This window comes from Anas acuta, chromosome 2 (genome assembly GCF_963932015.1).
Source record: "Anas acuta chromosome 2, bAnaAcu1.1, whole genome shotgun sequence".
NCBI lineage: Eukaryota > Metazoa > Chordata > Aves > Anseriformes > Anatidae > Anas > Anas acuta.
This window is the reverse complement of record NC_088980.1, coordinates 152,029,253-152,040,398: the sequence shown is the minus strand read 5'-3', so window position 1 is coordinate 152,040,398 and position 11,146 is coordinate 152,029,253.

Below are 11,146 nucleotides of genomic sequence, written 5' to 3'. Positions count from 1 at the left end.
GGAGAGAAACAGACCCTTCTTAGTACAATGTATCTCAGACTAAAGTAGACAGTCTTTAAGGTTCTTCACTGAGAGGGTGGTTGGGCACTGGAACAGGCTCCCTAGAGCAGTGGTCGTGGCACTGAGCTTGCTGAAGTTCAAGAAGTGTTTGGACATTGCTTTCAGATATATGATCTTATTTTGGGGTGGTCATGTGTGGAGCCAGAGGTTGTACTCGATGATCCCTGTGGGTCCCTTCCAACTTGGGATACTCTATGATTCTATGATAAAATACTCTCTGAAAATCCTCAAGTCTCTTCTGGCTAGAGTGAAAAACTAGGTCAATTAGCTTAGCTGTAGATGCCCAATTTAAAATGAAGTTGAAGCTCACCACCATCATCTAGAAAAAAAATAATATATATATTATTCTGAATGTTTCCAATACTATAGTTCATTTCTTCTGTAGTACCATCTATCTCAAAGCACAGTACTTCAGAGAGGCACAGCTGAACTGCATCAGACTCCAACATCTTTACAATTGCAGTTACTGATCTGCCCCTCCTTAGGAATGGGCTAGTACAGGTAGAGGTCACTTCCCCTTTCTTGTCCTGTTGGTAAGGATGGGAGTTTTGGGATGATTTGAATCTCTTCTGGAATGTAGTATAAATATCAGAAAATGGCAGAAAGTTGACCTATACTCTCATCATTATTTGAAGAGACAGGTACACAGAACCTGCCACAATTAATCATCTGCTTCCTAACTAGCTTTGGTCAACCTGAGGAGCCTGGGGCTGTCGTTGCCCTAATTCTGTACAAAGAATAGATCTATATACCTATTTGCATGCAAACTGGCCTTTCAAATCACTGTACTTTTTGCCTAGATGAGAAAAGGGAACTGATCTAATGGTTTATTGATCCAGTCCCAAATGGCAGGCTAAATGATCTTTCATGGCAAAGCCTCTGAACTATCGTTCATTTATTTCTACAGTAGCACTTTTATTTTTCCTTGGATTTAGAAATCAAATTTACAAATGTAGTCTTTACTAACTGTAGTGTTAATTTGATTTATTTATTTATTTTAATTAATGTTCCCACAGACTGCCATGGTCAAAATGCTTGTATTGGTGTCATTGTTGTTAGTCCTTCGTGACTATATATCAGTGTGATAGCAAACTTAATTGAGTCAAGTACAGTATGCAATTAGATGACTATGAAGGCCTTTATACTTGACAACTATTATTTGGCTCACAGTTCACTGTGCCACTCAGTCCTTGAACCATTCTACAGCTGCTTTGTCCTCTTATTTGCCTCTCCTGCCCAAGGAGATTTTGTCTGTTCAAAAAGAAAAGGCTTCTCTTACCTTGTCACATCATTGCTGCGTACTTGTGGTTAATTTCAAAATCACTGTGGTAGTCAATCAAATGTAGATTCATTGTGTCTTTGACTTGTTCCATTAGGCATGTCTGTTTCTTCTTTTGCTTGCTCAAGGTTATGCTATAGGCTATGCATCAGAATTTCTATAGTATCTAATAACTCAGGTTTCTTCCACCAAAACTAGTCCTTAACAGTCTGGGCAGAAAATTATAGTATCTTACCCCTGGTCACTTGCACTGGGAACTGAGGTAGCTTCTGGTGGAACTTTATAATCAAAGGAAAGAAATTGGTGTTTACATGACAAAATTAATTAGATTAATTCCAAATGTGAGATAAGTCATTCTCAGGACTTTGCTAAATATTTTAGTTCAATTATCATTGCTAGAGTGCCAACCTCATATGTAGATGTCTACACCATAGATATCTAACATTTGGTGATGGCTTTTTATTTGTATTTATGTGGAGCAGTATGTCTTCATGCCAGCAAAGACGGCCTTTGCCTCTTAAGGCAATGCAGTGTTAAAATGAGGAGGATCTGAAGGACCCCATTCATTTTTAGAAGCATCCTCAGTGAAAGAGCCTGCAACACTGGCATGTGGCACCCTTGGGATACAGTAAACAACTCACCTATTTATGTCCCTCAGAAGAACATATATGAGTATTTACAACAACTCTAACACAGTGGTGGTAATTTCAATTGCTTAGCCAAAGAGTCTCCTTTTGAAAAGATATATAAAAGAAAATAATACATTATCAGGTCAACAGTAAGGCAATTGGTTTGACCACAACAGGGAGCAAAATGTCAGATTCTTTTAAGAAAGGCAGATCATATCAGATGAGCACTTGTGCCTAGAAAGCACATGTTTTTATGGACAAAGAATGAATAGCATTTGTTACAGTGCCATAGAAGCAAACATTAATCAAGACACTAAAGATGAGGTGCAGACAATAACTGATATGCAGAGAAGTGGTAGAGCTCACAGTGACTCGTGCTGAAAGAAGCATTATTGAATACAAAATCTTTTAATATCACTGGCAAAGCGATAATGTCTGTTCTCTGCATACATAAAGAAGGAAGGTAAACATGACAGAGAAAAATATAAAAAGACAACTCCAGCACCAGAATACAATTTTTAAAGGTGTTTTAGTTGGAACTGAGAGAAATGGTTCCTAGCATTCAGTAGATCTGTTTTCTGGAGCTTTCCAAAAGACATAGCATAAAGAAAGATAATACGTTATTATATTGTTTGATAAGCTTTAGAAAAGGATTTTATGGTGCAGTGGTAGTATTATTTTGTGATAGTGGAACGTTGGCCTCTTAGTCTCAGGAGTTTCCAAGTTTTGTGGAAACATGGATAAATGTTCTTGTCCATGTTTATATTTTAAATATAATTATTTAGTTCAACTTATCTTGAAACTACAGAATGATTGTTAGGAATGTGAGTATTCTCTAATTCACTTCCTAGTGGAATGGAATGGTTAATATTTGCAGTATATATACTTCTGTTGTACAAAAACACCTCTTTTATTTATCTTTATTTATTTATTTAGCATGCAACGATACTTTGTTGCATTCTCTCAGGGCAGAAAATATAATTGTAGAACAAAAAATAATTGGTACATTACTCACACTAGCTCTTTGGGACTGCTTTTACTTCTCTTTTGAACGTTACCCTTTAGCTAGGTTGGTTTTGAAACCAAACCAACAACAAAAAAAAAAAAAAAAGAAAAAAAGACACCACCTGCATCTTAAAATTAGGCTGTTGAGACAGGAGACAGAAGCTCATACAGCAATTGAGATACAGCAATTGAGAGAGAAGGGACTTGGGTATATAACCAAAATAAGTTTATTGACAATATTTTCTTTACATTAAGGTGGGTTATATAGACAGTCATGATGCTTATTCTCATTATGAACATTGTAATGCATTCACTTTTTAAAATAAAGTGCCATTTCTCCTTCACTTTCAACAATGATGCTGGAGACACAGACCAAGATTTGCACCCTGCTAGTTGCACCCTTCTGCCCCTCCCACGGGATGCAGACCTTTCTGAACTGATCCTGTATGGGCTTCCCACAGGCCACAGTTCTCAAGAACTCAAGTTCTCAAGTTCCCAGCAGGTGGGACAGGGAGTACAGACGCAATGTCTAAGCATCCAAGCTTAAAAATATAAAAATCATGTTCAAGAAGGGCAACGAGGAGAGTGTGATGAACTAGAGGCTGATCATCTCAGTCTTAGTCCCTGGAAAAGATTATGGAGCAAATATGCCTAGAGACCTTGTCCAGGCACATGAAGAACAAGGTGTCTGGCAATTGCCAGAGTAGATTCAGCAAAAATAGCATGTCTGTGTGTGACGAGGCTGGAGAAGGCAGCTCAGGAAGTACCTAGTGGCTATTTTCTACTAGACATAAAGTAGAGGTGTTATAGAGGAGTTGGAGACAGACTGTGCTCATAAGTATATGATGAGAGCATGAGTCGACTGTCACAAGCTGCAAAAGGAAAATTTCCTTTAGGTATAAGGAGAATAAAAATCTTCACAAAAAGGATGTTAGGCATAGAAATAGGTTGCTCAGAGAGACTGTGAAGAATATTTTGAATATTATTTGTGATTCTCAGTACTCAGTTTGTTAAGTCCTTGAGCAATTTGACCTAACCTCAGAGCTGATCTTAGTTTGAGGAATGACTGAACTAAACATTTCCAGAGGTTCCCACTTCACTAAAGTAAAGTACAGAAAGCCCTACTGAGACCCTCATGATCAACTTACTCTGTATATAAAGTCCTATCCTTTTTAGTATTTCATTTAATTTAACAAATGAATATGATATTCAAAATGCCTTCCTTCATTTGTACTGTTATGTTAACTAACCACATCTTGCAGGATTTTTCCACACATCCTGAAAGCCTAGAGTCATTGCTGTGCTGTTCATAGGTCAAATCTAAACTGTGACTGTGGCAGGAAAAGACTTTATCTGCTAACCATTTATCTCTTGCTTTGGGAGGAGAACAAACACTCACAGATCTCTACTAACTGCTTTGCATATCCTGAGGTAACTAATGTGCTATCATACTAAGGACATCTCAGAGGCAAAGTCGTTCCCAGCCAGGAATGACGCAGGAGCAGCTGTACAAAAGCAACTATTCCTAATCCACTGCTTACTGCAGTATAACCTGGTTGCAAAAGAAATGGTCTCCTCACTGCACATGGTTGTGCTGACATGTATAAAAACTGCCGTCTTCCCAAAATATTTCTTTACTGCAGGAAATCTGATGCAGAAAAAGGGCTTAGGAAAGTATTACTTTTACAAACAGTGTTTCTGGGCTTGTTATGCACCAAAGGCTGCTGTCACATACCAATCAAAACATCTGATTGAAAGGTATTTCTGTCTGCTCAGCAGCTGTCTCATAAAGAGGGTGTACAGGGGAATGTTCATAGTAAGGGCACATAAATGTTTAGTCTTACCATGAAGCTCTCAAATATAAGTTCATTTTGATCTAAGAGTGATCTACTAATATGTTACTTCATTGTTAAAAAAAATATATATAGAAAAAATACTGATTGTTTAATGGGAAGGGAAAGGGAGGGGAGGGGAGGGGAGGCTCATGTACGCAAGATTAATGGGACCCGAATTGTCCCTTTAGAAGGACTTTGGATTATTGTGTGATTTCTCAGGGCCTTGTGCTGCTCTGGTCTTGTGTTCATTCTTAGTTCTGTGTTGGGTCAGGATTTTCTTTCCTCTATTTTCTTCTATGTCTTCTACAACCATAAGGCACTTTTATAATGTTATAGGTGCTATGCAGTGTCAGTTTCTTTTGCCAAGAGTTTTATCACATTCATCAAGGATGTTTGACTGTCACTTCACATTTGCTTTCAGTTGTCATAGTTTTCAAACTGTGTCAATTTAATTTATGTTATCACCAAGTTCGGTAAATACAAATAGCACTTTCTGTGTTATGAGGTCAGCTTTTTCTCAGTTTCTTTCCTGGTAAAGCTCTGCCCAGGTTGTTTTTGGACAGACAACACTATCTGAATCTAATTAGCAATGTGATGCAGTTTGGAATTTGTGTTGTTGAAGATAGTGGGAGTTTCTGTCTTCAGGTTGGAGTACAGATTTGAATGAAGAGTGATACATGCAAATGAATTATCTAAAGACAATCAACCTACAAATATCTGATTCTAGCATGTTCTGAACTCAAGTAGAGGACATATTTCTCACCATGCCTAAAATACCCTTTGAAAGACTGAGCTGTTGGGAGAATAGAATATGAGAATATTTTGCTGCTGGAATACACCTAAGACTTACGTATGCTAAGAAAGAGCTCCAATATTGCAGTTAGTTTTTGAAGCTTTTAAGATTTGAATGAATTGAGTAAAGTCAGCAGAGCCAAGATACATAATATGAGATGAAAAATATTTATTTTATCTTCTCTGGTAGTGCTTGCTTGATCTGTGCCAATATAGCCCCTATTGTCTTCCAGAAAAGTTACACATAGCAGAGCTTAGTAGGATTAGTCCATGAAGGCTCAGGATTTCAGAGGTACTGTTTCTGTCAAAGAAATAGATGCAGAGGCTTAGAAGTGCAAGTAACTTGTGGAAAAATAAAAAACCTACACATTTTTTTCATCTGCATAAAATTACTAGAAAAATAGAAAAATGAGATGTGCTATGAAATGTTGCAAAGGGTTTACTTAATTTGCAGCTTAAAAAATTTTGAAGCTTTATGCATTACAAGGCAACGTGAAAGGGAGAAGGTCAAAGGAGATAAAAATTCATCCTAAATCACATTCTGACCTTGAAAAGAGATTCTTTATGAAAACAGTGAAAACAAGCTACCATGATAACAGCCAGCATTAGAGGTACAGGCTACCTTTGAAAATAAGGTTGGTACATATAACCTTATTGTCAACATTTTGGGAAGAGATTTTTTTATAGTCATAATCCTGAATTGTTTTATATATAGAGGAGGGTAGCTTCAATTCAAAGAATATTGGGCAGCTGAAAAGTAATTATTAAATGAAACTGAAGTGGGTTATTTCAGTAAGTATATCAGCATATAAGGAACATATATATTTGTATACATATTTGCCCCGCGAAGTTGTGGATGCCTTGGAGGTGTTCAAGACCAGGTTGGACAAGGCCCTGGGTAACCTGATGTGGATGGCATCCCTGCCTGTGGCAGGGGTTTGGAACTAGATGATTTTTAAGGTCCCTTCCAACCCAAACCGTTCTATGATTCTATGAATAGTGAATGCGAAAAGGGTCTCTTACTCTCTCTTCCTCACTTCCTTCTTTGCAGTTTCCTTCCACCTCCTCTCTCCTCTCTCTCACTCTTTTTTTTTTTTTTTTTCCCCTCCCTACAAAAGCTACAAGACAAAGGGATAAGTGTAAGATCTGTGTCCTTCCACATTTTTGCATCTCATTTCTTCTGCCCCTGATGTTTTTCAAAAAGACACAGCTCGACTATGGGTCAAGAAAATTCAGAACTATTTGATTTGCTTCTGTAAAGAACAAAAGAGAAATGTACCAAAACACCACAGAATAAAACAAGAAAGTGTTTCACATTTAGTTGGCTACAGTAAGTGCTCTGTGACTTGTCACCTAACAGGTGCATGGTATTACCAGGGCAGAAGGTTCCTGGTCAAAATTCCTTGGGCAGATGTATTATGTATTTTTGTCCTGTGCTTAAGTGGACCTATAGCAATGATCAAAGCTAAATGCATCAAACACATTTGAACCATTTTGCACTGCCTTTCAGGGAGGTAATAAATGTCATGCATCACATGCATCATGGAAATTGATGAGCAGGGAGATTAAGGACCAAGTGAAGAGAATTATAAACTTGCATTAGTTAAAACTTTAAGGGAAATTACTTCTTATCACACAATGGTCTAGAGCAGAGGAAATTTAAAATTTCTGTGAGAAAAAAACAAACAAACAAACAAAAAACAACAGCTATTTAATGCCAAGAGAACAAAACAGTCTTCATTTGTTGTAATTCTTCCAGAGAAGTTAATTTGGTTAAATCTTCTCTGTTTGTCCAATTATGTGAAAGAACTCAATTTTCTACTCTTTCCTGATTGCCTCTTTCCATGCATGATAATACCAATGATAATCATAATTTTGATTCAGGAATATCAAGGCATTCTTTTTCTTTACTGAGCACATCTAATGAATGTGTTTTCCAGTTGTCATTTCTCTTTGAATCAACAGATTCTGTAAAATAAACTGTACAACCTAAGCAGCATGCCCTGACACAAAAGGATGCAGTAGAATAGTAGGCATAGAAAATCTCTTTATGGATCAGAAGCACTTATAAACATGAAAGTAAATATCAATAAATAATTAAATTTGTTTAAATATTTTATTTGCTGAATTGACTGATGCCACTCAAGACAACTCCAGTGTTACAGACTTGGGATTTGAAAAAGAAGGTTTTAAACATAGCTATAAGCATGTATTAAGCTTTCATCTAATTTGCATAATGTAAACAACATGTTAATGTTCTCCTAAAATACTTACCAGTTTTTCATAGCATATATATACTGTCTTTGGGAAATGATGATCAAAGCTCCCGTGTTTGTATTTCATTATGAAATCAAAATACAACCTGAATTTACCTGGATTTCATTAATATTAACAGAATTTTTCAGTGAAACATGGTTCTCGTGGCATGTGTGTCCAATATATTGCAATTTTATGAACTTGCAAATGAGCTTGCAAAAATAGTTTTGATTGTCACTGTTACTATGTAGTGGGGTCAACCAGCAACCAGAGTTCAGCCTTGCATTCTAATGGGTGAATCAAAATATCTCTTGACATTACTGCAGATAGGATTTCACCTAATGGCTTCAAGATGTGAGTAAAAATGTCACATCAGTAAAAAGATATTTATGCATTTCCCCTATGGTAATTTAAAAGGGCTTTGTAAGAAGTATATGATAAGCCTTCATTAGGTTAACTCCGACTATTTGAAATAAATGTCTGATACCTAATTTTAGAAAAAAGTAAATGTGAGAATATAATGGTGTAGTTACTGGAGATCTGCTTTCTTGTAAATCACTGAAATAGCAACCTGTTTGTTCTTTATTTTTAAATAAACAGTATATCTTATGAGCATAAATACTTATAAAACAGTTGCACTTCTGTAAGACATGGTTAGCTTATTCAAATATATGAAAGAATATAGTCTGGAAGCCATCCAACTAGTTATATTACTTTTAACTAAAAAAAATGCATTCTGGAAGAAAGACATACATTGAGTTAATTTCATATAAAAGCTTAAACAATATGTTTCAAATAATCAATTGATTCTAATAATCAAATATTTACTTACAAGAAAAAAAAAAGACAAATTAGTGAAGAACAGAGAAGTATAAAGTGTGACATTTATATGGTATGGATGCTTCTAGCAAAAAAAAAAAAAAAAAAAGTTCAGTCTTCCTTGAAGGAAAGGAAGTAGGACCTGTCTCTACTTCTAACAACTGTCTATCATGCCAGCAAGATAACTTTTTTTTTTTTTTTTTTTCTTCTCAGTTTCTTGCATTATCTATTCTCATCTGGGAACTCTAAGTGATACTGTAATACTGTTATTAACAGCTTCAACACTTGTCAAAAATTAAAATGTAGTTACAAAAATACAACAGCAAACATTTTGCTCTTTGCTCAATGCTTTATATTTTATATCTTTTATATAAAAATCATAGAATTGGAAAAGGTTGGAAAAGTTGGAAAAGACCTCCAAATCATCTTGTCCAACCATCACCCTACTACAAATGTCACCCACTAAACCATGTCCATAAGTACCAGGTACAACATTTCCTTGAACACCCCCACGGATGGTGATGCCACCACTTCTCCCTGGGCAATCAGTTCTTCCTTTTACTTTAAAGCACTAATACAACTGAAGGGAAGAAATAAGTGGTATTCTGTGAAAAGGACAATGGGCACAAATTGAAATACAGATAAATCTATTCAAACAAAAGAAAAAAGCTTTTTTTTTTTTTTTTTTTTTTTTTTTTTAAACTGAGAGTGTGGTAAAACATCATAACAGGTTGCCCAGAGAGTCTGTGGAGTCTCCATTCTTCAGGACATTCAAATCCTAAGTTGATAACCTATCTTCTAGCTAGCCTTGCTTTGAGCAGAATGAGGAATTAGACGGCATCTAGAGGTACCTTCCCAGTTCAGACATTCTGGGATTATGTCATTTTGTTTTATTTTGTTTTGTTTTATCTTAAAAAATAATCTAAATAATTGTGATTATTACACTAAAAAATCATCTAATTTGTGATTATCACATTTCAAGTTACACTAAAATACATTTTCTGGTAGATATCAAAATTTTCTAAGACTACCCTTCTGGTCTACAGATTTCAGGCACAGAGAATAAATTATATTTTGGATGATCTTTTCCATGGTTACCTATCTTGAAATTTCATTCAGGTTACAATAAGTGTATGGTCTTATTTACAGCAAATTTCTCTTCTGAATATACATGTAGCTAGCAAGGGGAACCTGTGATGCCTTTGTCTTCAGGAATAAAAGCTCTCCAGCATCTGATAGCTTCACATGAGTTCCACTTGGTCTTTCACTAAGACTGCAGCACTTCACACATTTCTTTACACAGATTCATATGTAGCCATCTTGTCTATTATGCTATTATTCTGACAGTAAATCAATACATTTTCATAAACCTACTAGCTGTATTTTAAAAACCACTGTTCTATCAACTTCTCTCAACTCTCAATATATCAGCTCTCAACTCTCAACAATACAATACATTCTCTCAACTCTCATATATAATCACGAGTAATACATGACACAGTCACATATTATAAGTAAGATAACTGTATATGTGATTTTTTTTGCTTGCCTTTTTACTTGTGTGTGTGTGTGTGTCTGTGTTTTGCATTAAATCATTTGTGTTTTTTCTTTAAACACAAATACTTCTATTGTTCATTTGTTTGTTTATCTTTCTAGAACAGGAACACAAAATGACTTAATAGCCTTCCCAAATGTAAAGATGATATGTTGTGAAATAGTACCCAGATTGCCTCATGTATCATTTCAGCCTTATTCTCAATTTCAAAACAGTAAATCCAAAGGTTTTGATACATTAGAAATAAAATACTGAATGAATGAACCCAAGAGTGAATTATTCACAAAACTATCCAAGAACTTTGTTCATGCTGGAAAATGGAGACTACATAAATTCTTTTGTGTTATTTATTTTGTACTCATACAAAAAGCTGTCAGACCTACCCATCTAGTCTCTGCTGGGTTCAAAGGCCAGGAAGACTAGTTACTTAGCAAATGGAAAAGTCATCAGTCTTTTTAGAAATGAGTTCCTGACTAGGCCTGAGGCTATCACATATGATGACACGATTATTATTTTTGTATTAGTAATGAGAATTAACAAACTGCAGCAGTTAGCATAAATTAAGCCCAGTTGACAGTAGTTCAAGCATGTGAACTTTAGCTAAATGTACCAGAAGAGGAATTAGGTTTGTTATGAGAATAGACGATATTTTTGAGTGTAACCGGCTTGTCTATCAATGAACATTGCAAACGAGACAAGCAAATTGTGAAGGACAGCAATGTTAAGTCTGTTTTTAGATGCCAAGTGAATTTGAATGATCTGGATAAGAAGAGATCTCAAGTGACCACATGACCTACTGCTACCACATGTCTTACTGCTACTCCGGCACCTCTTGTGTTGTGTTTTGCCTATTCAGAAAGCTGTTTTCCCTGAGACGTCACCAGCCTGGTGCTGGGCCCAGCTGGGCCCTTCCATG